General features: G+C 38.4%; 1 protein-coding gene across 23 annotated transcripts in view; it reads left to right on the top strand.

Moving 5' to 3' along the window:
* The first annotated feature begins 235 nt into the window (after positions 1 to 235).
* The window catches only part of PHF21A (PHD finger protein 21A), a 161,001-nt gene continuing 135,198 nt past the window's right edge, over positions 236 to 26,038 (top strand). For 3 of the 23 annotated variants that reach the window (XM_084895305.1, XM_084895315.1, XM_084895312.1), the window contains exon 1: positions 239 to 818. The gene's annotated coding sequence lies outside the window, so the exon portion shown is untranslated. Of the gene's footprint in view, positions 819 to 1,176; positions 1,290 to 1,593; positions 2,134 to 2,345; positions 3,171 to 3,935; positions 3,977 to 24,389; positions 25,463 to 26,038 lie in introns of those variants that run through there. The other 20 variants (XM_084895321.1, XM_084895302.1, XM_084895322.1 and 17 more) reach the window with 12 other exon arrangements.

Here is a 26,038-nt window from a genome sequence, read left to right on the forward strand (position 1 = left end):
CCCCTCAGCTCAGCCCGGCGGCCCCCTCCCGCCTCACGGTGCCCCTCTACCCCGGTGCCTCCTCTCTCCCCCCCCCCTCCCCGCCCTCGTCCCCGCTCGCGTTCGCAGCCCCAGCGCCTCTCGCCCGGCTCTCGGGAGCGGCGGGGGCGCGCACGGCGGCGGCGGGCCGGCGGGGCCGCGCGGCGGGCTCCCGCGCGGGCGAGTGAGTGTGTCTGGGCCTGGGCGGAGGGATCCCTGGGCTGAGGCGGCGGAGGTGCTGCGGCCCGGGGCCGGGTGGTGAATGGGCTGGTGGTGCTCGCTGCTGCTGCTGAGAGGAGGAGGAGGAGGAGGGAGGATGAAGAGTTGGGCTTGTTTGTCTCCCACAGTTTCTCTCCCGCTGCTCTGATCCCCCCTCCCTCCTACTCCGGCCCGGAGCCGAGTGTGTCCCTCCTGGAGGAGGAGGAGGATCCAGTTCCTCCCCCCCCCACCCCCTCCTCCCCAACCCCCCTTTGCCTGGGGAAGAGGAGGAAAGAAACAGCCCAGAGAGAGAGAGAGAGAGAGAGTGAGTGAGTGAGTGCGAGAGGGAGAGGAGAGGAGAGGAGGAGGAGGAGGAGGAGGGAGAAGGAGGGAACAACCTACCATTTTAACACACTAGTATCTAAAAAGTGCGAGAGGCCCAGAGCAGCAGCAGCAGCAGCAGCAGCCCCAGCTTCTTCCCTCCCTCCCTCCCTCCCACCCTCCCCATGAAGAAGAGTTCCCTCCTCCTCCTCCTCCTGCTTCTCCTGCTCAGAGTTCCTGCCTCCAGCTGCCAGGGGGGACAGCCAGCCAGCAGCAGGAGGGTGCAGTATCCCAGCTTTTCCATTCTCTCTTCTCACTCTCTCTCTCTCTCTCTCTCTCTCTCTCTCTCTCTCTCTCTCTCTCTCTCTCTCTCTCTTCTGGAGTAGCTCTCTTCCCCTCCCTCCCCCTCCCCCTCTCCCCTGCTCTCTCGCTCTCCCTCTCTCTGTCTTGTCTCTGGTGTTTGTCGAGGGGAGGCACGGGGGCTCCCTGCCTGGAGTTTGTTGTGGGGGGAGGGGAGGGGTGTGTGGGAGGGAGGGAGGGAGGAGGTAAAGGGGGGGTGTTCTCGCCAGGACCCCGCAGTCAACTTGAGATTTGAGCAATAACTTCCCCTTCGGGGCGCCCCCCTGCGTGTGCCCTTCCTATTCCTTCCCTCCACCCCCCCTTTAAAAAAAAAAAAAGACAATGGGAAAACCTTGTCTCCCCCTCTCTCTCCCTCCCCGCTGCCCTCCACCCCTCCCCAGGATAGATTGGAAGTAAGTTTATGAGCAGCCTCGGGAGCCTGGGCGCTGAGTGCGGGGCCGGGCGGGTGACAGAGGCGGCGGGCGCCGGGGGCGGCGGGGAGGGGGCGGCTCGGCGGCCCGGCGGGGGCCGCGGAGGGGGCGGGGGGCGCGGGCCTCGCCGCCCCTCCGCCCGGGGATGGTGATCGCCTTGGCTCTTTCATCCCCCTCCCCCCCTCCCCGGGATGCTGTCGGGGGGAAGTTTTATTATGATTATTTTTTTTTAAAGAATTTTATTTATTTATTTAAAAAAAATTTTTTTTTTTTGGAAAACCATCTTGTTTGGTGACTGAGGGATCTGATTAAAAAAAAAAAAAAAAGCTGCGGCTGCTGACGCTGCCGGGCCCGAGTGTGTGTGTGTGTGTGTGTGTGTGTGTGTGTTGGTGCATTTGTCTTGGGTGGCCGGAGGAGCGTTGGGGAAATTCCGCTTATTCTTCTTCTTCTTCTTTTTCTTCTTCTGCAACTTGTTATTCCGGAGCGTCGGCCTGCACCCCTCACCCCGGGGCCGGCCTCCCGCACTCGCCCCCGCCGCCCGCCCGCCCGCGGCCGCAGGCGCCCCGGGACCCCGCGCGGGCCGGGCCGGCGGACAGGCCGCTCCGCGAGGGGCCGGGCCGCCCCTCCCCCGCCGCCCGCGCCCCCGCCGGGGGGAGGGGCGCGCGGAGTGGGACTCTTTCCGTTTGGTCCAGCCCCGCCGTGCACGCAGTTCCCAACACTTCTCGTCATCCTCTCTCTGGTCTCTTTATTCTGCGGAGCGGTGCTGTTAGGATTTCTTTTTTTTTTTTTCTTCTTCTCTCTCCCCTGGCCGCGATCGGTCGCGATGGTGGGTAGCAGCAAGGTGGCCCTGGCAAGGGGAGGGATGGATGCCGAGATTTGGGCACCCGGGGAAGAATGTCTCCTTTCAACTTTGTCCGTGGCCGGCACCCACCCCCCGGAGAAGGCCACACGCCGGTTTGTGGGGTGCAGATGCGCCGAGAGTGATCTCTAAGTAGTGGAGTTGCTGAGATCAGGGTATGACTGCTCATGGGAGGCAGGTTTTGTTTTCATTGATGAATCCGGTGTCATCAGATGCCGGTCCTACGCCGAAATATTCTTTGTTTAGGTCTCCAAGTAGAGGGTCTCACTCTGCACGTCCACATTGTGTTGTTTTTAAAGGATGTCTTTGCATGTAATGGCTCTCTAAGCATGTCAGATGGGAGTTAAGGGTCCGGGCCTGTGTGGGCCTCAGCACTGGCCTTGACAGTGAACTTTGTGGCTTGTGTTTTGGATTTCAAAGATCTGCCCCAGAGCCCGGGAGCGAGCTGTGTGTTCATTTTTTAATAGTAGGTGTTAGGAATGTGGATGCTTTAGCTGGGGACTTTAGAGAAGGAAGAACATTTGTATATTAATAATTGATAGCTGAATATTAGAATCAGATTAATTTGGACTGGGGAAAGTTTTTTTTTTTTTTTTTTTTTTTTTAAAGCAGTGTGTGCACTCTAGGAAGGAAGCCTTCTCACAGGCACACTTTATAGGGGTTCTTTAGGGCAGAGAGCCGGAATATCTCCTTTTATAGAGGGTTCTTCTCATCGACATCTGTAGTTTCATTGAGGGCCTGGTAAAGAAACTGAAATCGGGGCTTAGACCTAAGTGTACTTTTCAGTGTTCATGTTGTTTGTTTACATTTGGGTATTCACTCCTGTTTGGGCAGTAGAAATAAATAGGTCAGCTTTTCTTTGGGTTTTGAAGACTAGTCTCCTTCTCCCCTCCCCTTCCCCTCCCCCTTTTTAAAAAGTTTCACAATTTACTTCGTTTCACGATTTTGTAGGAAACTGTTACTCCTCCATTTTTATTGGAAATACTGTTTTCATTTTGATTTTGGTAAGTTCCTGCCTTTTCTCTTTTTCTGTCTCCACTTGTATACGGGCTTAATTAAAATGAGCTGTAGGGGCTATTTAAAATGTCTGAAGAATGAATTTTAAAATCTCAGGAATAGCTTTTGATGGTAAAGAGGATTTTTTTGTTTAAATGTGTATTTAGTTACTCATGTTTGCAAACAAATGTACTTAAAACTCCTGGAGATGTACAACTATTCTTAAGTGAAGAGCATAGTAGTAGTGCAGAAAATTCTCAAAACACAAACTTCTGGCTAATATGTTAAAAATATTGCAGGGGGGAAAAATTCCAGATACTTTTCTTTTTATGTCAGACTTTTGCTTTTGTTAATATAATAGTATTTGCAATATGACAGGCATTGCTTGCCTGGCCATAATAGTCTTTTGCTTGAGTGCTTTTGATGGGTTTTAAAGTAATTTTACAAGCTTTCTTTAAGCATTTTGCACGTTGTACTTGGGCAGGTCTTCATGGTTCTGGAATAGTAAGAGGTTAAAAAAAAGACTTATACCCTATGCCAGATTTTATTTTTAAGAGTTAAAGTGATGGACGGGGCCCTATTTCTTTTAGTTTTGAAGGGTCCATCCTTTCTCCTATTCAATCTTCTGGAAGGAGTGGCCTCAGAGACATTCTTCTTCTGCTTCCATGAAGAGCTCTAAATGCTATCCAGCAGGAGGTGCTACAGCAAGATAAAGCAAATTTCTGAATTTTGAGGGTCTTGCTATTTATTATAGCTCTTCTTAGCTTCAACTAAGCAACAGGATTAACACCCTAAAGTTCCAGAAAGATTTTCAGTAAGTTCACTAAAAAAAAAAAAAAAAAAAATTTCATTAGTAAGTTACATATGCTATTTAAAACTGAAATCTTTGACTGCTTTTTACTTGCTTACAATATTACACAAAGTAGACTTCTTATTGTGGATATCTTAAGGATGCTGTGCCTAGTCACAGAATGCTGTTAGAATTACTTTGAAGAGGAATTAGTCTTTATTATGTACAATAGCTATAAACAAAAGTAGTTGGTATGAATTGGGACGTTTTGTGATCATCCTTATAATATTAATAGAAGTAGTACCTGAGATTTTGGAAGAGTACTTGAGATTTTGGAATGGGAGATATTGTATGGAGAACATTTTACACTTTTTGTGTTTTTTCCCCTCAAATCTATGCACAGTTATCCTAATAAATAAATTCTTAGGCGATTGGCTTTATAAATGCATATGGTTGATGTATTTGAATTGGCCTCCAAAGACTGAGATTCTTGAAGTATAAGTAAAATTATATCTGTGGGTATAGATCATTGCTGATGATATGTCCATTAGTAACACTTAACAATAACTCCATAGAGATAAAAGTAGTTTCATAGCATTTATAGCACATGGTCATTTGAAACTCTTGTTAGTATTAGGTGAATTGATTTATCGCTGGAAATATCCTACTTGGTGGCTTGTAAAGTTTTATGTCAGAGTTGAAAAACTTTGGAATGTGTAGAAAATTTGATAAACTTGCTTTGAGTTTTGTCTGTTTTCTAGGCATAATGCTGTACTTTTTTCCTAAGTAAGATCAAATGAGATAATACATGTTCTTTGTAAATTGTCAGCAGCCGTGCAGATGTTAAGTTGTTGAGATAGGTTACTAATTAATGCATGGACAGAAGCTTCTGTCTTTAAAATGTTAACTTTCTCCGTATCATTTGGGAAATGAGTGCATTAAAAGTGCACCCCAAACACCTTATGATTCTTCTTTTTTTCTTTTTTTTTTTTAAATACTGCTGTGGTTACCAAAAAGCTCTTTGTTACAGTTTTGAAGCTTTGTTTAAAAAATGCTGCCTAGGCAGTTTCTCATAATTCAAGAAAAAGATCACTTTTCCTTTTGTAGATCTTGTGAAATGTGTATCCCCTGTTAAAGTTTTTCTTCATTTCTCCATTGATACGTTAGTAGTTGCTTTTAGTGAATATTTAAATTCTCAGTTCTTCTGTAGACTCTTAACAACACACAGAGTAACAGATGTCACTGTTGAGGTTTTGATTGTTTTGATTGATTCTGCTAACTTTGGGGAAAATTCTTACTAAATCTTTTAAACTTGTTTGAAAGTGTAAAAGAGGTGTACATGTGTGCATTAGTATTAAGTACATGTATATATCTTTTTCTATTTTAGAGGGATGCATGAGGAAATGACTACTCAAATCCTAGAGGAGTACACTGAAGTACTTTTGTGTAAAAATAACACAAAAATTTAACACTCAGAGCCCAAGCTGTAGCTTTCTTAATAGCATGTTCACAAATTTTTACCAAAATAAAATAAAATGTAGATAATTAGAAGTCCCTGTGCTTATGAGCATATCTTAAAGTTTAGAAATGACTGTTCTTTATGAAATAACCACAATTAGTAATTAAATATAGAAACTTGCTTCTGTGAATAGTGAGAAAAAACATTTAACTGTTTAGATAAAAATGAAACTGCTCAGGGTAATATTAACTTTTCCATTCCACAGACAGTGAATACTCAAAGCTTTTCTTGAAATACTGAAGTTAAGGTTATATGAATGTGCTTTTAAATTTTGTATCCTTAGTATCTTATTGCTGAAGGCTTTTGTATTTAATTACTATTCAAAAGGAGAAAAGGAAGAGATTAAAGTTTTAGGTCTCTAACCTTTGACAGAATTCCTTTATATCTATATTCAGAGCTCATTTCTTGAAACATGTTTGAGTCTTCATATTAATCTGTGCTGGGAAATATTAATGATTTATGTTAACTTTTCAAGAACTTTTGTACATGGGCTTTTTTTGCAGGCTCCTAAGTATTCTTAAGGAGCATAGCAAAATATTCTGATCACTTTAACTTTACCAGGTGTGTACTTTTGCTGCTTTGAGATTTTTTTAAAAAGAGGTACTTTGTTAAAACTGCATTAAATTCATTATAAGTAATTATTTGTTAAATAGTATATGCTTTCTTCTTTATGTGTTTGTGTGTGTATGTGGCCATATAATTTTATAGGCTTTCATGTAATTCTTATGTATTAAATTTTTGAACAGTTATCTTTTGTAAGAATGTTGAAATAGACTTTTAAAAATAACTTTTATATTACTTGTCTATCAATTCCATCTTAAACTGGGGTGGTGGTGAACTCTTCCCTTGAGGTTCAGTCATCCTTTCGGTTTTTCTAAAGCAACTTTCTTACCCTAGACATTTATTGGGAAGTTTGAATACCCCTCCATTTCTCTCTCCCTCCAATACACTGCAAGCCCCATCCCACCCCTTTCAAAAAAAATAGTGAGCAGGTCTCATTGAAGGAAACTATTTTTTCCTGTATTTTGGAATCATCTACGGAAGTGTTCTTCTGCCTTTTTAAGTGGACAAAAAAAGTGAACGGGTAATGTGGAGAGAGGAAGGAGGTGGGGCCTAACAGGTTGGTGATCTAGGCTTTGACTCTGGTTGTGGGCCTAGGAGAGAAAAATGACTTAAACACAGAAGCCAAAAAGATGGGTTTTGTTTTATTGTTTTGGCTGCATTGAGAATACAAACTGTCAGTACTTGAGGAGAAGGAGCAGCAGAAAGAAATTGATTTTTTCCTGCTGCAGATCCAAGTATTGTTAACCATGTGCATTTCTAAGGCAGCATACTTACAAATCAAACAGGAGTTGATTTTTTCACTCAATTAACAGTTAGAACCCTAAACTGTTCTTTAAAATTTTTTATTTTAAATAAGTACCAAAAACTTCAGAGTAATGACAATAATTTTCTGATAGAAGTGGGTGATAGTAACCATGGCAACAGCTATCTCTGGCCTTATGGACAGTATGTTGTATTGATGAAGCTTCAGATCCTGTTGTAGCCTGTCACTTTTATGGTGAAATGTAGTAGCATGTGTTGCAGGTGATTTTTAGCTGGATTGTGTTAAATTTGTTTGCCAGCTTATCTTTTCTTGTTAGGAATTTCTTGGACTGTATTCCACAGCATGTTTGTGAAGGTGCTCGTTGCCTGAAAATAACCCACCACCTGTGTTAGGCCTCCTGATGCAGATTGCACTTGGTTCTTTCCCAGCCTCCTCCTTCAGTCTTGCAAAAAATAGGGGGTGAGTGTAGAATCTGAATAAACATAGATTGCAGCTCCAAGTTACCTGCTTGGGGTTGGACATGTTATTGATAGTTTTAATGGAAATCTTTGTGTTTTTAGAGGAGGTCAGAGATGGGTTTGTAGTTGGAAGATTTTTTCTTAAGTGTTCTTTCCAGAAATAGGGGTGTGTGTGTGTGTGTGTGTGTGTGTGTGTGTATGTGAGAGAGAGAGAGGAAGGGTGAAAGTTGAGGGAGTAAATTTTGAGTGAGGACAAGTGAGGAACTTACTGGTTTGTTGGTTTTTTTTGTTTTTTTTTTGGTGTGTCTGATGGTGTTATGTGTATGTATTACCGTAAGAACAGTAATACACAAAACTGCTATCCTAGTGAACAGTATTAGAGTGTATGGGAAATGTTTTCTTATAAGAATTTTCTTTAAGAAAAAATATTTATAAAACATATCTTGAAAGACTGTTAAGAGGAAACCTGGTAAAACAATTGAAAATCTTTTCTTTTGGGAGTGGGATAGAGAGCTTTAAAACTGATCCAAGGAAACTTTGAGAAAATTGTTTCAAAAATTATGTATTTAAATAAAATTTTAAATTATAATTTAAACTTTATAATTAAAGTTTAATTATATCAAACTTTCTGCTTTTTAAGCATTCCTTTTATGTATTTACCCCTGTATAAGGTTTTTCTAATGTGAAAATGTTGACTTAAATATAAATTGATACGTTTTAAATTATGTGCTAAAGAAACTGTGCCAGAGCAGAGAAGAAACAAATGAGATCTGAATTTGACTAACATGGTAATAAGACCTAGTCAAATTGTGCTAGATAGTTCAGACTTTGTTGAAACTTAACTGTGGCAGAGTGAAGTGGTTTTCTTACTACAAGTCCCAGGATGCATTGTGGTTTTTTTTTTTTTGCTTAACTCCAGATTAGAGTGTTGCATGCTGGGACCTGTAGTTGATTTAAACAGCACAGGGAACCCTTCCCTCTTGTTTACTCCATTTTATACATTGCTTCCCAAGCTTATAAGAACTTTCTGCTAAGTAAAGTTTGATTGCTAATGTCATTATTATGATGTTGCTGATATCCTAAAGTGAGTCTTCAGAAACATCCTAGTGTTTTAGTTTACCTTAGATTAGTTGGTTGTTTTTATTAGCTACTATAAAATTTGTATGTAAAGTAACATTTATGTATGTGTATATATATTCAAAACTTAGCAAGTATAAATTATTTTTGTCTGTGATGATATAGGTCTCTTTATAATTATAGCATTATTGAATGATAGTATGGGCATTAGAAGTCCATAGTTAGTTGTAGGGCCTGATATGTATATGCTGTTCTCTTTTCTTTGCATGGGGTCAGTTATTAGGTAAAGTTGGATGGAAGGGTTTGTTTTCTTGTATGTGTGCCAGTATTTACACTCAGAGTTGTTTTTTTTTTATTCTTCTGTAATAATTGTCAGCATCTTGAAGTACAGTATTCTTTAAATAGAAGACAGAGCCCTGAAAATGAATATGGTTTTAGTGTAAACTTAATATTCAAAGCTATAGTCTGAAAGGCAGAAAAAAGGTAAAGTTTCTTTAATAATTTGCTTATATTATCATTTATAAAATTTAAATTTCTGTTCTTCTGAGTATTCTAATACTTTTACTTTAATATCAGAGTGTTGTTGTAGGGATTAAATGTTAAAATCTGTGAAACTGCTTAACACAGTGCCTGGCACATAATAAAGGCTCAGTAAATGTTTAGAATTGGCAGCAGTAGCAGTGGTTATTGCTATTTAAAAAATACCATGCTTTACATTTTTCTTCTGTTTTATATTATTTTATCAGAAGCCCAGGCTGTTCTAACAAGACCTTGAGATTTTGATGCTATGGTAATGATGTGGCGATTTCTTAGAATTTTTTGCTGTAAATAAAATGTCTTTGCATCTTAATTTCTCCCTATATGATATATGACCAAAGTAGACAACCAACCAGTAGTAGCAGCATTTTAACCAGATTTAATTCTGCCTACTCAGTACTTGTTGCTACTGTACCACAGCCTTTGGAAAGTTTAGACGATAATGAAAATTTCTTTATTCATAATGTTTGCACTGGTAGAATATCCAAACTAATTGATTAATGAAAATAAGATGCTGCAAAAATGTTCTTCATATCACAGTGTGTGATAACCTTGGGAAAATTCTGTTGCATTTAGAAGCATGAACCAATCTATCACCACAGTTCACAGTGTTACAGAATTGATGTAATCGAGGCCAGTGAGCAGCCCCAGAAAGAAAATGTAGTTTCAAGTCTGTGGGTTGTACTTGAAATGTTAGGTTAAAAAAAAAATCGTATGTCTTTACATTCTTTTCTCTCAGGCTGTTCTGACTTCTTTTAGGCTCTTGAATTTGTAGGATATTTTTATCTGCATGGATGGTCCCTTTTTGGTTTTTGAGAAGAGAAAGGGACACCTGGGAATATTGAAAAAAGTAAGCATAAGTTGTATGAGCCTTAGTTTGAGTGTATGCAGAATTAGGGAAATGCCTTTTTCTACCTGTTTGGCTAGTATCTGCTCCAGTTTTTTCCCTTGTGCAGAGTTCCTGGAATATTATTGCTGAGAGCCGCTGTATTCATTTAAGAAAACTCTGCCTTTTGTAGTAATTATTTAAGTACTTGTTTACATAACAGATCAAACCACTATAATAACACTAACCTTTTTCTCCCTCATAAATATAAACTGAAATCTGTTAATGTTTGTATACTAGACATTATATAGATTTTTTTAGATGTATCAGAATTTATAGAATCTGGTCTGATATGCAAGTTACATTATAAATGGTTAAATTTATTTTACAGTAGCTTGTCTTTTCAGGACCTAATATTAAAATGAAATATTAAATTGAATCATTACAGAGAAGTTAAGTACAATGGGCTAACTATATGGGGAACGTGGTCTCTGGTATTAATTGGCCACTGCAGGAAATATCAGGTTTAGGTGAATTCTCTTTATCTACATTTTATAGTTACATGTACTTGTGAAATTTCTGAAACACTAAAGTTGGAAATAAAGAGAGGAAGTGAGAGTACATCTGACAGACATGTAATTCCCTGTAGAGCCCTCTGACATGCCTAAATTACTGAGCACAATTTTCTGTCTTTTTAAAAAATGAAATGTCCCAGGCCAATGTAATGAAACAGTTGTGGTGATGTCAGAAGACCAGGCCTGTCACTAGCTGTGCACTCTTGGGAAATTCAGCCTTGCAGGGGTTTAGTTTTCTCAGTGGTAAAATGGGCATAATGGTAAAAGCCTGCTTCACTATGCTGTTAAAAGAATTAGATGAGGTAATACTCATGAATGTACTTTATAGACTAGAATAGTATATATCCATGGAGTTTTTAATTCACTGACGGCTGGATTTTAAGATATTCGTTCATGCTATGTTAATGTTAATATTTTTTAAAAATTTAAATATACGAGTTAGAAACATAATTGGTGATCTGAACACCTCCTGCACGCACACACCACCACTGTGGCCAGTAGGCAAGTTCTTAACAGTATGTGCTGACTTGTGTGTGTGTGTACACAGAAATATCATAAATGTACTGATGTGTTGTAATGAAAAGTTTTAATTACATGCATGCTGAAAAACATTTTTATATGTTAATATATAATCTTATACAAATAATGTATATTTGTTCTTAGAGAAATGGTGTAGATATAAGACTTCAAATGTTTGGCAAGTTGTGAACAGTTTTCATACTTTAGGATTACCTGTTGTTATGATGTCTATATTAATAAAAGGGTAATATGCTCATTAGACCTGGAGACCTTCCGATGTCCTTCCAGATAAAGCCATGGTGGCTGGGCAGAGGCAGTTAGGGGCGATCAGGCCAGGAGGGGGTCCAGTTGGGGATGAGCAGGCCCGCATGAGGGGGGACAGTTGGGGGTGGGCAGGCCGGCAGTCAGAATGGTTAGGGGTGATCAGGCAGGCAGGCAGGTGAGCGGTTAGGAACCAGCAGTCCCGAATTGTAAGAGGGAGTCGGACTGCCCACAGGGATTGGGCCTAAACCGGCAGTCAGACATCCGCCAAGAGGTCCCAGATTGGAGAGGGGTCAGGCTGGGCTGAGGGACACCCCCCCCCCACTCCCCCCATGTATGAATTTTATGCACCAGGCCACTAGTTAAAAATAATACCTTAATATTTACTGAGTATTATGTATTGTGCTAATAAGCCTTTTTACATATAGGATCTCATTTAATTTTAATCTTCATAGCAATATTCTGAGGACTTGCTATTATTACCCTACTCCCATTTTACAGATGAGGAAATAAAGGTTTTCCTGGAATTATGTAGATAGCAAATGATACAGTCTAAATTCAAGCCCAAGTTTGATTCCAGAGCCTCTCTTCTTAAGTCATAATGCTGTACCAAACTGTGTAATTCCTGTAGAAAGTGAATTACTAAAGAAGTTTTCAACTTACTGAAATGGCCATAGCAAAGAAGTGACATTTTGAGATTGTTTTATGTTGATTTGGTTTGGATTAAGTTGGATATTTTGAAAATAATATGCATTGGAATGGAATTGAAATGAAGGCATTTGGGATATGCACATCACCAAGCACAGTGCCTAGTAGGGATGGGGTCTACTATCTATTTCTTTTCTTTCTTTTTTTTTTTTTTAATCCTCCCTTGAGGATATATTTTTACAGATTTTAGAGAGAGAGGAAGGAAGGGAGGGAAGGGGAGAGAGACAGACAGACAGACAGCGACCCGATATCAAACCTGAAACCTAAGGTATCCTGACTGGGAATCAAACACGAAACCTTTTGGTGTACTGGATGACGCTGCAACAAGTGAGCCACCCAGTCAGGGCTACCATCTATTTCTTCTTCTTTTTTTTTTTTTTTTTTTTTTTTTTTTAATATTTTTTATTGATTTTTTACAGAGAGGAAGAGAGAGGGATAGAGAGTTAGAAACATCAATGAGAGAGAATCATCCATCAGCTGCCTCTTGCACACCCCCTACTGGGGATTGCCCACAACCAAAGTTCATGCCCTTCCCCAGAATTGAACCTGGGACCTTTCAGTCTGCAGGCTGACGCTCTATCCACTGAGCCAAACCGGTTTCGGCTACCATCTATTTCTTAAAGGTTGGAAGTTGAGCACTTCAGCAGGGTAGGTTATTTTATACATTTTCTTAGTAGTTGAAAATATGTAGTTTACATTTACTCTTTCAATTAGTCTTACGTAACTAATAACATTTGAGAGGACTTTATAATAAGTGTATCCTTTTAGAAATATTATAAATTACATTCAGAGTTATAAAAGTAATTCTAGCAATATAGATATATATAAAGTAGAAAGTTAGTTATCCCTTTCTCATTCTTCTTTTAAAATTTCCTGTGCATTTCAATATGTACAATACGAATTTTAAAAAATAAATAGAATTATACCATAGTACTTGAAATTTACTTTTTCACATGGCTATTTTTAAAACTTGCTATTTTTGAAAATAAGCCTCAGGTAGGAAGTTAGAGTGGAGTTGGAAGGAGAGAGGTGGGTAAGATTCATAAATTAAGATTATAAATCTACACGGACACAGACAATAATGCGGTGAAGGACAGAGGTAAGGCGTGAGGAGAAGGGGACTATCTAATAGTGTTAATGCTAAAAAAAATAAAAAAAAAGATAAACGTAATGCCCTAGAATGATTATTATCTATGGGCAAAAATCGTTTAGAGTACTTTTTATTTGTACCTAATGCCTTAGAGATGATCATTATCATTCTTAAAACTTTAAAGAATGTTAACCAACTTAAAATGACAACATTGTTTTCTGTCCTACACGAGTAATTTAGGATGCATCATTTTCAGAATTAAATTCTACTAGGTTATTTTGATAGCTAGTTACGAAGAGATGTGGTTTTAGATAAAAATTTTTTAACTAGTAGTCTGTCTTCTGTGTTTTAAGGCGTCATTAATTCAATAATTATAAAGTAAAACAGGGTTTTAAAACTAAGAAAACACTTGTAATGTTTTAAATAATAGAAACTCAAACCAGTACTGCTTAATCAGCATACAGATACCCTGCATAGGAATTAGGCCTGGTACTCACATCTTAATGTGTGATAATGTTGGCTGACCTCACCCCCATCCCTATCCTTACTTAGCCATCACCAAATGTTATACTGGTAAGCCACCATTTCATTTATTTTAAAACATATTTTTATTGACTTTTTTTTTTTTTTTTTTTTTTTTTTTTTTTTAAGAGAAAGGCAGGTGAATAGATAGAAACATCAATGATGAGAGAGAATCATTGATCGGCTGCCTCCTGCATGACTCTTATTGGGAATTGAGCCTGCAACCCAGGCATGTGCCCTTGGCTGAAATCAAACCTGGGATCCTTCAGTCTACAGGCCAATGCTGTATCCACTGAGCCAAACTGGCTAGGGCTAAACCAGCATTTTAAAAAGCAGTTAAAAACACACACATACACACACAAAAACAAGGTAAATTATTGGACGTGCCAATAATTTATCAAGTGCCAGTGATTTGCTTTTTCCCCCCTGGCATTATACTAGTATACAAAAGACACACTCAAGGCCTTATTTAACTACATTAAATATAATATCCTTATTCTGGCTTTGAGAGTTTTAACTTGTTAGTAAGGTTATTCGTTATAATTCACCTTTATAATTTTTAAATTAAATTTATTTCATAGATAATAATTTTTATTATATAAGATTTTTGGTGTGTGTGTGTGTGTGTTTAATGTCTTTCTAATACTAGAAATGCACTCTTTGTATCTAAGGTGCTTTATGCTTCTTTAGACCTAAATTCAGTTAAGTGCTAAAGCCTGGCCTTTAAATTCTAAGAATGGAGTCTGTTAGGGCATAGCAGTTTATTTAAACTATAGTATAGTCAAAGTTTTAACAAGCCAAATTAGGAGTATTTCTCATTGGTAGCATTCATATGTATTTGTCATTTTGTGTGGCTCAGACCATGCCCTACAGTATTTTATTATTTCTTGTAATAGTCTTATAAGTATGTATAAAGGGCTCAAACAATTCATATCATGGATGGCAAAACTGAGGCAGAGACAAGAATTAGAGTAAATTAGTGTCAGAGCCTAATTTTCCTGACTCTTATTTTAATTTCGGCCTTCTTAATTTTGTAGTCTCCAAACTTTAAAAAAATTATGGCCACCAGTGAATGCGTATTTATATATAATTTCCTGAACCCAGTACTTTACGAATGTTATAAAATGCACAGAAAATGTGAACTTTCAAAAAGGATGAGATTTAAAAATATAAGTTGTAATAATTTTTTCCCACGGCTGCCTTCCTCCCCCAGGGTGGATGCACCCACTTAGAGACCAGTGCTCTGGATAGGCCATTCTCCTACAGAGGAGGAAGCCAAAAGGGACATCTGGAGGACAGTCGGTATAAGGTGTGGGGCTTTTAAGTTGGAGTGTTCTTTTGCAGCTTTTTAATTTTAAAGAAATAGCCTTCCTTTCTGAGAAAGGCTGGAAGATTGAGAGTACAGGCCTTGAGAGAGGTGAGCTTAAAAGACAGAAATATAAGCCTTATTTGTTTCCTTCAGAGTTGACCAAGGGGAAAAGGCTGCCTACACTGACAGCTCCCACTCCCACTATGGAGTGCCTGTTCTGTTGTTGTTAGGCAGTTTATAGAACGCAGGATAGCTTGGTAAGCGTCTTCTCTGTGCCCGATGTGACGTAACATAGTGGAGTATGCAGCATGCATGTTAAATACAACTGATTGTATTTGGCTTTTTGCTGCAGCGTTTTTTGAGGGTGCCTTAAAAAGCAGTTACCGCTCGACAGAGTTGGATATGTGAAAATTACTGAAATCATCATTTCATGGTGGCCAAACTTTTAACTTGAATTATCCTATTTCGTATCTGTTTACTTTTCTTCCTTTCCCCTCCCCCCAGCCCTTCAGTCCTCAGAGCAAAGAATTCTTTTTCTGAAAGGAACAGATGCTGCTAACTTATCAGGACCCAATACTAAAAAGCCTACAAAAATCTCTGTGCTGCTTATTTTCTTTATTTCATCTATATGCAAAGCGTATTGTAATTATTGCCGTTAGAGGGTTTTAAGCTGATGGTTTCTCCCCACCCTTTTTGTGCTCAGGGGGGGAGATAGATTAGGGAAGCCAATTGACAAGTTGGTGTAAAGAAATGACCACTGAAATAAAACAGTAGTTCAAATAATAAGCAAACCAGATACAAATGTAGAATGAGAATATCTTTTAGTAAAATGTTAGCATGCTGTACTTGGAACAGATGCCACATTAATTCAAAAGAGAGCCCAGAAAATGTGGCAACTTTACGATGTCAATGGAGGGAGCCGCACTAGTTCCTGTTCTCATTGTGTCAGGTTCTCTGTACCTCTGGGTCCGGTCCTGTCCTGGATGTTTGTTTTCTATGTGTGTTACATATTAATATACAAATATTGAGTCCATGCATAATATTTTGTTTATGTAATTAAATACACTGTCATATTTATAGACATTAGGGTAGAAAGCCCAATAACTTAGTAATGTAAGAGTAATGATTCTTGTGATAAATATGCATATCAAGATATGTAGAATTGGAGGCAAAATTGGGCTTTTCTCCGCACCCTTCAAGGGACATTTATGATAATGAGCTAGTCTAGGAATTGAGCCTTTCAAAGAGGCCTAGTGGGTTTTGAATGTAGAATTTGGACAAGTTGCAAAACTATGAGAATTTTGCATTTTTTTTCTCATTTAAATTTGTAGTTATCATTGGACATTTGTTATGATTTTTAAGTAGCTTTGATTCATTCATTCCTTTTGTGGCATTTTTTATGGTGTTGGAAAGGAGAGAAAGGGTACTATATACACTTCCAGAGTGACATTTATTTTATAGCAGATTGTGCTATATTGCTACATCACCGAATTGCCCATGTCTCTCATTGCATGGTTGGTATGGGTCTGGGAGTAGAGAGAGATGGGCTGGGGGCTCTTAACCAGATTTATAGTGTGCGACTTCCTGAACAGGGCACTAGTAGTGATCTAATCACCGGGGGCATATCCTGTAAATAAGTCTGGTGCGCATGCTTTGGAAAGCGTTCCGGTTTTCTCTCAGTCAAAGTACAAAAGCTTATAATTTAGTAATATTGTTAAAAGGTTTAAAGTTCTGATTTCTTGCAATTCAAGTGCAGGGAAGGTTTTAGCATGGCAGTGGTTGAGAACATCCGAGCTGGAGCTGGAGCTGGAGCTGGAGCCAGTCTGCATTGGCTCAGATGCTGGCATGCCCTGTATTAGCTCTTGTGATTATGGCTAAATCACCTCACCCTCTGTGCCTCTGCCTCCGTTTCTTCATCTGTAGAATATGAATAAGTAATAGTACCCTGCTGAAGTTGTTATGAGGAATAAATGAGTTAATGTGTTAACAATCGGAAGTGCCCAACACCTATTAAGTGCCAAATAAATGGTAGCTGTTTTTCGGTATTATTACTTACCTTTAGTTCTCTTCTCAAGGCTCGAGACTAACGTTGGATAGTAGGGCAAAAGCTTTAGCTTTGGGGCCTGACCTCTGGATTGGAATATCAGTATGACCACTTAAGTTGAGGGTGTGACCTTGGACTGATTATTTAAGGTCCCTTCAAAAGAGATTGCTCCCATACATGTAGTGTACCAAGCACTGTGCTGCTCACTTTCTGTGATATGGGGATGATGTCAACCTCCTTGGTTTGATGTGAAGATAAAATGGGGAAATCTTGAGACATTTGATAAGCGATAACTGCTGTTATCATTATTAGTGTTACAGTCCCACTAAAAGTTTATGGGAAAACAGTAAATATGGGAACAGCTTAGCTGGAAAGGAGAATATTTTTCTGAAATGTCATAGTGAGAAAATGTGTGGATGGGAAAGTGTATCTAATGAATCTTTGTTTGTGAATACCTCCAAGAGAAATAGAAGGAAAAAAAAAAGGGAATATGTTAGATTTAATAGAGACTTTAAAAAGTATTTTAGGGCACTTCATATTTATTAAAACCCTAGTGATACAAGCTTTTTCTATACCAAAAGATTGTTGCAGCTTACAGTAGGTCACTTAGCGTCAAGGTAGTAAGTAGTAGACTAGTCATTGTAACTCAGAAATCCAAAATACTAATTAATTAGTCAGTGCATTAGGTCTACTGATCAGGAAAAATTGTTAGTGTGTGTAGCTAACCAATGGGAGCACATGCTTGGATTAGTAACTAATGGAAACAATTATAGAACCCCAGACATACAAAAGTGGCACAAAAATGCTTTCTGGTAATGATGGATATAGTTTTATTTGCCTTTTGATTTGGGGTATTTTGACTTTGTGACATTTCCTTTCATCTGGTGCCTGGCCTTTTTTTATGGCAATTGTTATTTTCTTTTTATATTTAATTGTCATGTGTTACCTACATTGAGTCTAGAAACTGGGCCCGAGAACAAGTTGATTGTGATAAAAACCACCCTTTAAGTCACTGCCTTACAGTGATCTTAGCATTAAGATTAGGTTTGTTGGTTGTTGTGTTTTTTTTTGCTAAGAAAGTTGTGTTTTTAATATATGCATTAGTATGTTTATATGTATATGACTGTGTATGTGTATCTATCTATCTGGTAAGTAAAACCAGTAATTGAGGCAAGGGGATGATCATTAAGTGTGAAGCAAAATTACTTTTATTTTTTCATTACTAATTTGGATCTGAAACTTTTTTGATTTTTGTATAGTTTTTTGGTGGTGTTTTTTTTATTTTTATTATTCAACAAATGTATTTGTAATAGCATCTCAAAGCATCCTGAATGTGCTATATATTATCACTGTGAGCATTTGAGTTAAAGTAGAACACAGCTAACCCTTGAGCATCATGGTTGGAATTGCACGGTCTACCAATGTGCGGATTTTTTTCTTCCCTGGATAAGTGGACCTGCACAGTTCAAATCCATGTTGTTCAAGGGTATATTGTAATAACTTCTCTTAACTTTGTGTTCTCATTTACCCAACTGCACCATTTGATAAAGGTCTTGTAAGTGGATAGAAGTATTTACTATATTTTGTTTTATCTGTGTTCCTAAAACATTGTTGCTGTCTGTGAGCAGAAATTCCAACAGGTTTGTTCAACCTATATTTTTAAAGTTAAGCAATTTTATAGCAGGCTGTATAGTTTTCTTTCGGTTAAAAATTGTAATGTTACTTTACAATAGCTAGGCTGGTCAGTAAGTAAAGCTTTGCAGCTTTAGAATTAGCATAGTATATGTACAGTATTATGTTTTCTTTACTTCAGCCTGTATGCAGAGCCTGTAAAAATTGCTTCCCTTGGGTAAATGGAATTGTAAAAAGTTTAGAAGTTATTTCATTTTAATAAGTACAGGAGTTAGAAATAGCCTCTGTGGGGTCTTTGGGATTGATTTAAATAATTATACTATTTTGAAAATCAGTTTGCCCCTGCCTAATTTGTAAAAGGTGGGGCTGCCTAATGCAGGGCTGTGCTCCTGGGACACTTACTTGTGCAGGAACTGTCCTGTTTGGCGGTTCTTGAGCTGCTTTATAGAGAAATGCTACCATCCATGTGCACACTCCTCTGTTGCCTTTCTCTTTCTCTCTTCCTTGTTATCTTCTGGCTGTCTCTTCTCTGCCTACTCCATCCCCAGTGTGCTGCTGTTCTTCACTTCCTCCAAAGCCACCACCACCCTATTCTATCTCTCTTAAAAATAACACAAAACACCACAATTATTAGTTTTTAAACAGAGAGCTGTTACCTTAAGATTTTAATAGTTTGTGTACCTCCTTATTTTGGACCCTCAGCCAGGAATTGGATAATGGATAGCTTAAAATCACTTGTGAGGTAACTGAGTGTGAAAAATTGTATGGCTGGCCGAAACTGGTTTGGCTCAGTGGATAGAGCGTCAGCCTGCGACCTGAAAGGTCCCGGGTTCGATTCCGGTCAAGGGCATGTACCTTGGTTGCTGGCCCATGCCCAGTAGGGGGTATGCAAGAGGCAGCTGGTTGATGATTCTCTCTCATCGATGTTTCTAACTCTCTATCCCTCTCTCTTCTTCTCTGTAAAAAATCAATAAAATATATGTATTTTTAAAAATTGTATGGCTGGAGTAAGTGAGAGAATAGAAAAAGACCTTTTTACCTCAGAAGTTGCTGTATGTCTGGTAGGGGCATAGTGTGGGAAGAGGCAGCCTTGTTACTGACCTAAGATAAGGGAAATAGGAAGCATTAATGTATTTGATTGCCCTCTGTAGTCCTGTGGATCTATCGGAAAAGAAATTGGAAATGTTGGTGTTTCTGAAATTATTTTGACTTAGTAACTGAGAGGGCTAATATAATTTCTTTTAGTTTGTAAAATACAAAATATGACTATGATGCCTAGTTATTATGTGTTGATTGTTTACATTCATTAGTTAATAGTTGCAAAATGGCAGACCCTTTACAGATTTCTCCTAGTGGTTTTGAATTGTTAACTGAATTGTTTTGGTAAGAAAAGTAAAACTTTGAAATTAGCTGTGGTTACATGTTAAGTTAATGGCTATATTGGATTTAAATTTAGTAGCTTCTAAAGATCTATACCAGGCATTTCATTCATTATTTAATTCTATACATAGAGACAAAAGCCTTAACTTCATTCTGTAGGATTTTAAAAATGTTATTTTAAAATACGTTTTTATTCGTTTCAGAGAGGAAGGGAGAGGGAGAGAAATATCAATGATGAGAGAGAATCATTGATTAGTTGCCTCCTGCACACCCCCTACTGGAGATTAACCCTTGCCCCTTGACCGGAATCCTGGGACCCTTCAGTCCGCAGGCCAGTGCTCTATCCACTAAGCCAAACCAGTGAGGGCTTAAAATTTATTTTTATGGAAATGTAAAAACATACACAGAAGTAGAGTAAATAATACTAACAGACCCCACCTGTCTGCTACCCAAGTCCAGCAATTAGCATTCTGCCAATCTTACAGTGTGTAAAATATACAAGTTACATAACTTTATTTTTAAAATATGCAATAGAAATAAATACATTGGTGTACTCAAAGTTTGTGTGAGAATGTTAACTCTTTTCATACATTGTAAATTTAAAACTGTTAGTCACCTTTTGGTGAGAGGATGAAAACAAAGATTTTGTCACAGCATTACCAAAGGCTAAATGTGCCAAATTGGACCCTGTTAGTCCCCATAATTGGAGACCCCCAAACAAATCTGCTCCATGTACCCTGGTGTGGAGAAATTTAAAAGATTGTAAGGAAGCTCTTACAATGAGAACTATGGCCAGCAGTTACTTGGGGCAATAGTCAGGTTGGTTTGTTAGTCCCCCTTTAGGATAATATTGAATTAATTTGTTTTTTAACTTATTAAAGATGTCTGAGCCACCACTAACTCAATGGAGAACCACATCTGCTGTAAATATTTTTGTTTTCTTACCTCTTACAAATCACATTTTATTTTATATACACTTGCCTTTCTGTAACTTTTTTATGGGCCACCAATAATGGTCATTTCTGGAGTATGTAGGGTAATATTTGAGTCAACTTGAAGTTGGAAATTACTAAGTCTCTTTCTGCACTCTCTCCTTCTCCATGTTCTATCTCAGCGTATGTATTAATGATAAAAGAATACATGTTACAACTCATGAATAGTTTGTTAAGGAGGGAGCGTTGACTACCTGCTATCCCTGGACCTGACCTAGTAACCGTGACTAGGAACGCACATTATTTGCTGTCCTGTTTGCTCCTCTTTGGAAGAGTGTTAGGTTGTCTGTGTGCCTGCAGTTGTGGGGTCTGTTCCTTACTAGTCGCTACAAGGCGATGGTAGCCTTAGTTCTGAATTTCCTTGCTTTTATTAGTTTAAATTAAACCCATTGGGGTAATTATTCTACCCGAGTGCATGGGGAAGCACAGTCTTTGAGAGCTGTGCATCTAAATCCCCGTGTAGTGCCCTGAAAAGGTATCTTTAACATTATGATGCTCTTTGGCATGTTTAGTTTACTGCAAGGAGTGTTCTTATTTATTAGGACCCTTAATAAGCTCCCTCTACACTAAAAATATTTTAAAAATTATACTTAAGAAAACTTTGTAGTATTCCCCAGTAGAGTGCATGTAAAGTAGCCAGACCTTTCTAAAATAAAACTTATTCCTTTAACCGGTATTCATTTAAGTGGGTTCCTCTGTACTTCGTTTCCATGGAAATAGCGAACAGCTAACGTTATTTATAAGGTGGAAGTAAAATAGGGTGCCTAATGGGACCCCATGCTGCTCTGATGAAGAGACTTAGGGAAAAAAAATCCATGCTCAAGGGATTTTTTTTTAAACAAGGTTAATGGAAGCCCTGATTTCAGTCTTCTGTAACAGAACATATTTTTGGTTTTAAAGGCTAGCATTAATATCAAGCAAACTTCTCTTTTTGGTCTGTATTGCTTTCACTTCCAAGTTTTAGGACTGCATACTTACCAGCCTGATGGAGGCTGCATGCTTCAGACTCCTGTTTCTTTGTGGTTTTTGTTTCAAAAGTTAAAAATCCCCAGCATATTGCAGCTGTTTCAATTTCTCATTGATATTTAAAACTACAGATAAAAAGCTAAATGTTTATTAACGATAGCAGTGGTGATAAAGAATCAATATGTTGAACTACATAGATTTTTTTTTTTTTTAATGTGAATGTTAAGGAACCATTTTTAGTTTTCAGGCCTTCTCAGCTTCTTTCTTATTTGTATTGTGGAGCTGAATCTGTGTGCTAAGAGAGAAAAGATCCTAATTTTCTTTTGGTGATAGAAATGGGGAAAATCTTAAGTTTTATTTATTTTAAACAATGGATTGTTTCCAAAGCCTTTTAATTGAAATAAAAACAATCCCTTTAGTCTTTGTGGATTTGGGCTAAACCTTGGCTTTTTCCTCACTTCTTCGGCAAGGCCTACTCTTAGTTTTCTAGGCCTACCGCAAAGCCTCGCATTTTGTAAGCCCCTTCAAGTGAAAGAATATCATTCCCTTTGTGTTTGTGATTGGGGTGTGTGTGTGTGTGTGTGTGTGTGTGTGTGTGTGTGTGTGTGAGAGAGAGAGAGAGAGAGAGAGAGAGAGAGAGAGAGACACTAATTTTTCTATAGCCTGAAAGGCACCTGCTCATTTTCCAGCCTGGTGAGTACAGCAGTGCTATATTGAGAAGGGAGGCAGTATGGAACACAATAAGGTGCTATAATTTTTATTTAGTTAGTTTTGGTCGTCCTTGGCAGCTTGTGATCATTATCCGTTTGTCTGGAAGCACTCTGTGATTATTCCTGGCTCTCAGTGCAGCAGGAGTTTTTTCTGTGTTTTAAAAGCAAGGATTGTAGTGTACTTAGGGCTCCACCAGGGGAGGAGGTTTTGTTTTGTTATTTGTGTGTGTGTGTGTGTGTGTGTGTGTGTGTGTGTGTATTCCTTTGGACAAGGTTCTGGCTACTGTGGGTTTACTGTGCTCTGATTTTTAAAATGTGGTGTTTTAATTTTGTTGTGAGAGGTTTTTTTTTTTTTGTTTGTTTTTTTTTTTTTTTTTTTTTTTTTTTTTTTTTTATCTCCAGCAGTTCACTAGTTTCTTCTGTGCATATTAGTGATATTTTATAAAATTGTCTTAAAGTGTTAATCATTTCTTTAGTTTAGCTTTTTCTTGTATTTTCAAAATCAGGTGTTTACCAGTGACCTTCCTTAGTGACTTTTGTTTGAATTATCTGTGTGCTTTAGAGACATAGGAATTTGGGTCTATTATCCCATTTGTGAGAGAACAACTCCCAGTAGTTGCAGTTAGTGCCATAGAAAGGGCTTCCATAGATGCAGTGCTGAGCATTGATCCTCCTCCTTGGTGTTTATGCTTTACACCCAAAACTCATTAGTGTTAATCAGAGGCACTTGCTTAAATCCCTGTACACCAAGATAGACCCAAACTCCTATAATGCCGTACAGATTCCCAAGTTATTGTTTTTTTGTTGTTAATGACAAGAGTTTTGGTCCTGAGGTTAACTTATTATTAAGATAAGAGTCTGAGTTGTCTTGGGATATGGGGTGGTTTACTAAGTCTGACCTGTAATTAAGTTCACGTTATGATTAGACTCAGAAAACACTTATTGTTTTGTGAGCTATGGATGTTTATGAATAGGATTTTTGTACTTGATAGCATGATGAAAGCAAAATTTATTCTTTTTGTTTTTTCTTCCTAATATTCCTCACTTACAAATATAAATGATTTTACAAGTTTTTGTCCATATTGTAAAAGGACTTAGTAAAACAATTTTTTTATTTGTAAGCCTTTCTACAATTACTCTCTGGCCTCTTAAGTCTTTTGTCAGTTAATGTTGCTCACATTTTTCAAGCATGTTAGAAGCTAATAATGTGCACTGTCTTAGAGTTTGGAAAATGCAATCATTGGTCAAGTATTAGATAATCACTGTTTATTACACTTATCTGTGAATTGTGGATTTTTATTACTTTCTTTTATTTATTCACAGACTAGTGGAAAGACTTCTAGATTGAGAGCAGTAAATCTGGGTTTTAGGCTGGGCTTTGCCTCTTGTTATCTTTGTAGCTTTTGGCTAGTCATCTAGACTTCTAGGGCAGTTCTTCCCCTGTGAAATGATGATATGGTTCTGGTACGCTGGGTGTCCTTCCTAGCTTTAGGCTATTTGAGAGCCTTCTTTCCTAGGTACTAAAGGAAATAGAAGATTGTAAGGCTGTAGTTCCTCATCCTGGCTACCTATTTGAATCTTCTGGTTGAACTTAAAAAACACACACAGATATCTGGGCTTCAAATCAGACATAATAAAATTCAGAATCTTAAGGGTAGGGCCTGGTGAATCTATTTTTTTAAGTTTCAGATTTGTCCTGATCTAGGTTTGAGAACTACTTGTACAAAGCATTAGTTCTACTCTGTGTATGTAGTTCAGTTAAGGTGATAAGCATATAAGTTACAATGTGAGATGTGAGACAGTATATGATTAAATTCTACGATGAATGAGAAAGATGAGAAATATTTCAAGAATTCAAAGAAAAAGAACTGTGAGGTGGGATGGTTAGGGAAGATCTCCATTAGTCAGAGTGTTTATCTCACCCAGATGGCTAGGTGAGATTGGCTAGGCTTAGAGGAAGTACAAGGGTATTCTTGGTATAGGAAAGATTATCCTCAAAGTTTGAGTTTGGGGAGGGAAACAATTCTGATGACAGTATTAGTCTTTATTTTAGTTTTCTAATCTTGCAACTGCTGTAGATTTTCTTAACATTTTGAGAGAGTGGCCATGAAGGTATTTGGTGGAAGAGAGTGTTTCAGCCAGAGAGAAAAACAAGTGGAAAACCCCTGAGATGGAAACTCATTTAGAGTTTTTGAAGTACAGAAAAGAGGCCAGTGTGGCTGCAGCTGATTGAGCAATGGAAGGAGGGAAGGAGATGAGGTCTGAGAGTGGCAGAGTTCCAAATCGCTTAAAGCTTTGTGGGCCATTGTAAAGGACTTCAGCATTTTCTGAGTACGATGGTAAGGCACTGGAGGATTCTGATCCAATGAGTAACTAAATCTGTCGTGGATTTTGAAAAGGTTATTCTGAGTTCTGAGACAATAGGTTATAGTGGGACAAAGATGGAAGAGGGGAGGCCATTTAGGAGGCAATTGAATAATCTAGGTGAAAGATGATGGTGTCTTGGACCAAGGAGGTGGTAGTGGTGGTCAAAGTCTATATATTTTGAAGGTAGAGACAAGATGGTTAGCTCTTGAATTAGATGTAGGATGTGGGGAAGGGGGAAGTCAATAATAAATTTAAAGTTTTGGCCCGAAGGGATAAAGTTGTCATTTATTGTGATGAGGATAATTCTGAGGAGGAGGTTGGGGGATCAGTAGGCAAGAGTTTAGTTTTGGCAAGTGTTCAATGGGCATTTGAGAACATGAGTTTGGAATTCAAGGAAAAGGTCTGGGCTGGAGATAAAAATTTGTCTGTCACCAGTTCACACATCCTTTTATAGACATAAGACTGAGTGAGATTACCTAATGAGAAGAGTTTCAAGAACTGAGCCCTGGGGCAGTCCAACATTTTGAAGTTTTAAGAGATGAGAAGGGACCAGCAAAAGAAACCTAGAAGACTGGTCAGAGAGATTAGGAGGAAAATCAAGAATGAGTGGTCATCTGGGAATCAAGAGAAGAAATGGTTTCAAAAAGGAAGGAATTATCTACGGGGTCAAATAATACTTATTGAACCAGAGGTGAGAGCTGAGACTTGACTATTGTATTTAGCACCTGAGAGGTCATTGGTGATCTTAACAAGAATGGAAGAAGGCAAAAGGCCTGAGTGGGTTCAACAGAGAACTAGGAGACAACAGTGAGTATGGTTAACACTTCAGGGAGTTTTTGCTATAAATGGGAGTATAGACATGGGACAATAACTAGAGATGGAGTAAAGGAAGGCTTTTTACATTAAAAAAAAAAAAAATTAAAGATAGAAGAAACACAATGACCCAATAATGAGGGGGAAAATTGATGCTTAAGATTAAGGGGAGAGTATGAGAAGGATGTCCATGAGAAAGTAAGATTAAGAGGGATGGGGGCAAGAGGAATCATTATGATATTGGGGCCTAAAAGACTAAATCCCATTAGGCAGGATTCTGCTTTTTCTTCTGAGCACTTATTTGCATTTACATTTAATATGCTTACTGTTTAGAAGTTAGGTTGATAAAAAGCAGTAAAACTTATTGTATGTAAAATTAGTGTATTAGCTTGGTATAGTACAAAAAGAGAAGAGATTGAATCTTCCATGTAAGGTGACATTTTAAAGTGTCTTT

The sequence above is a fragment of the Pipistrellus hanaki genome, assembly GCF_964339955.1.
Source record: "Pipistrellus hanaki genome assembly, chromosome: 9".
Taxonomy (NCBI): domain Eukaryota; kingdom Metazoa; phylum Chordata; class Mammalia; order Chiroptera; family Vespertilionidae; genus Pipistrellus; species Pipistrellus hanaki.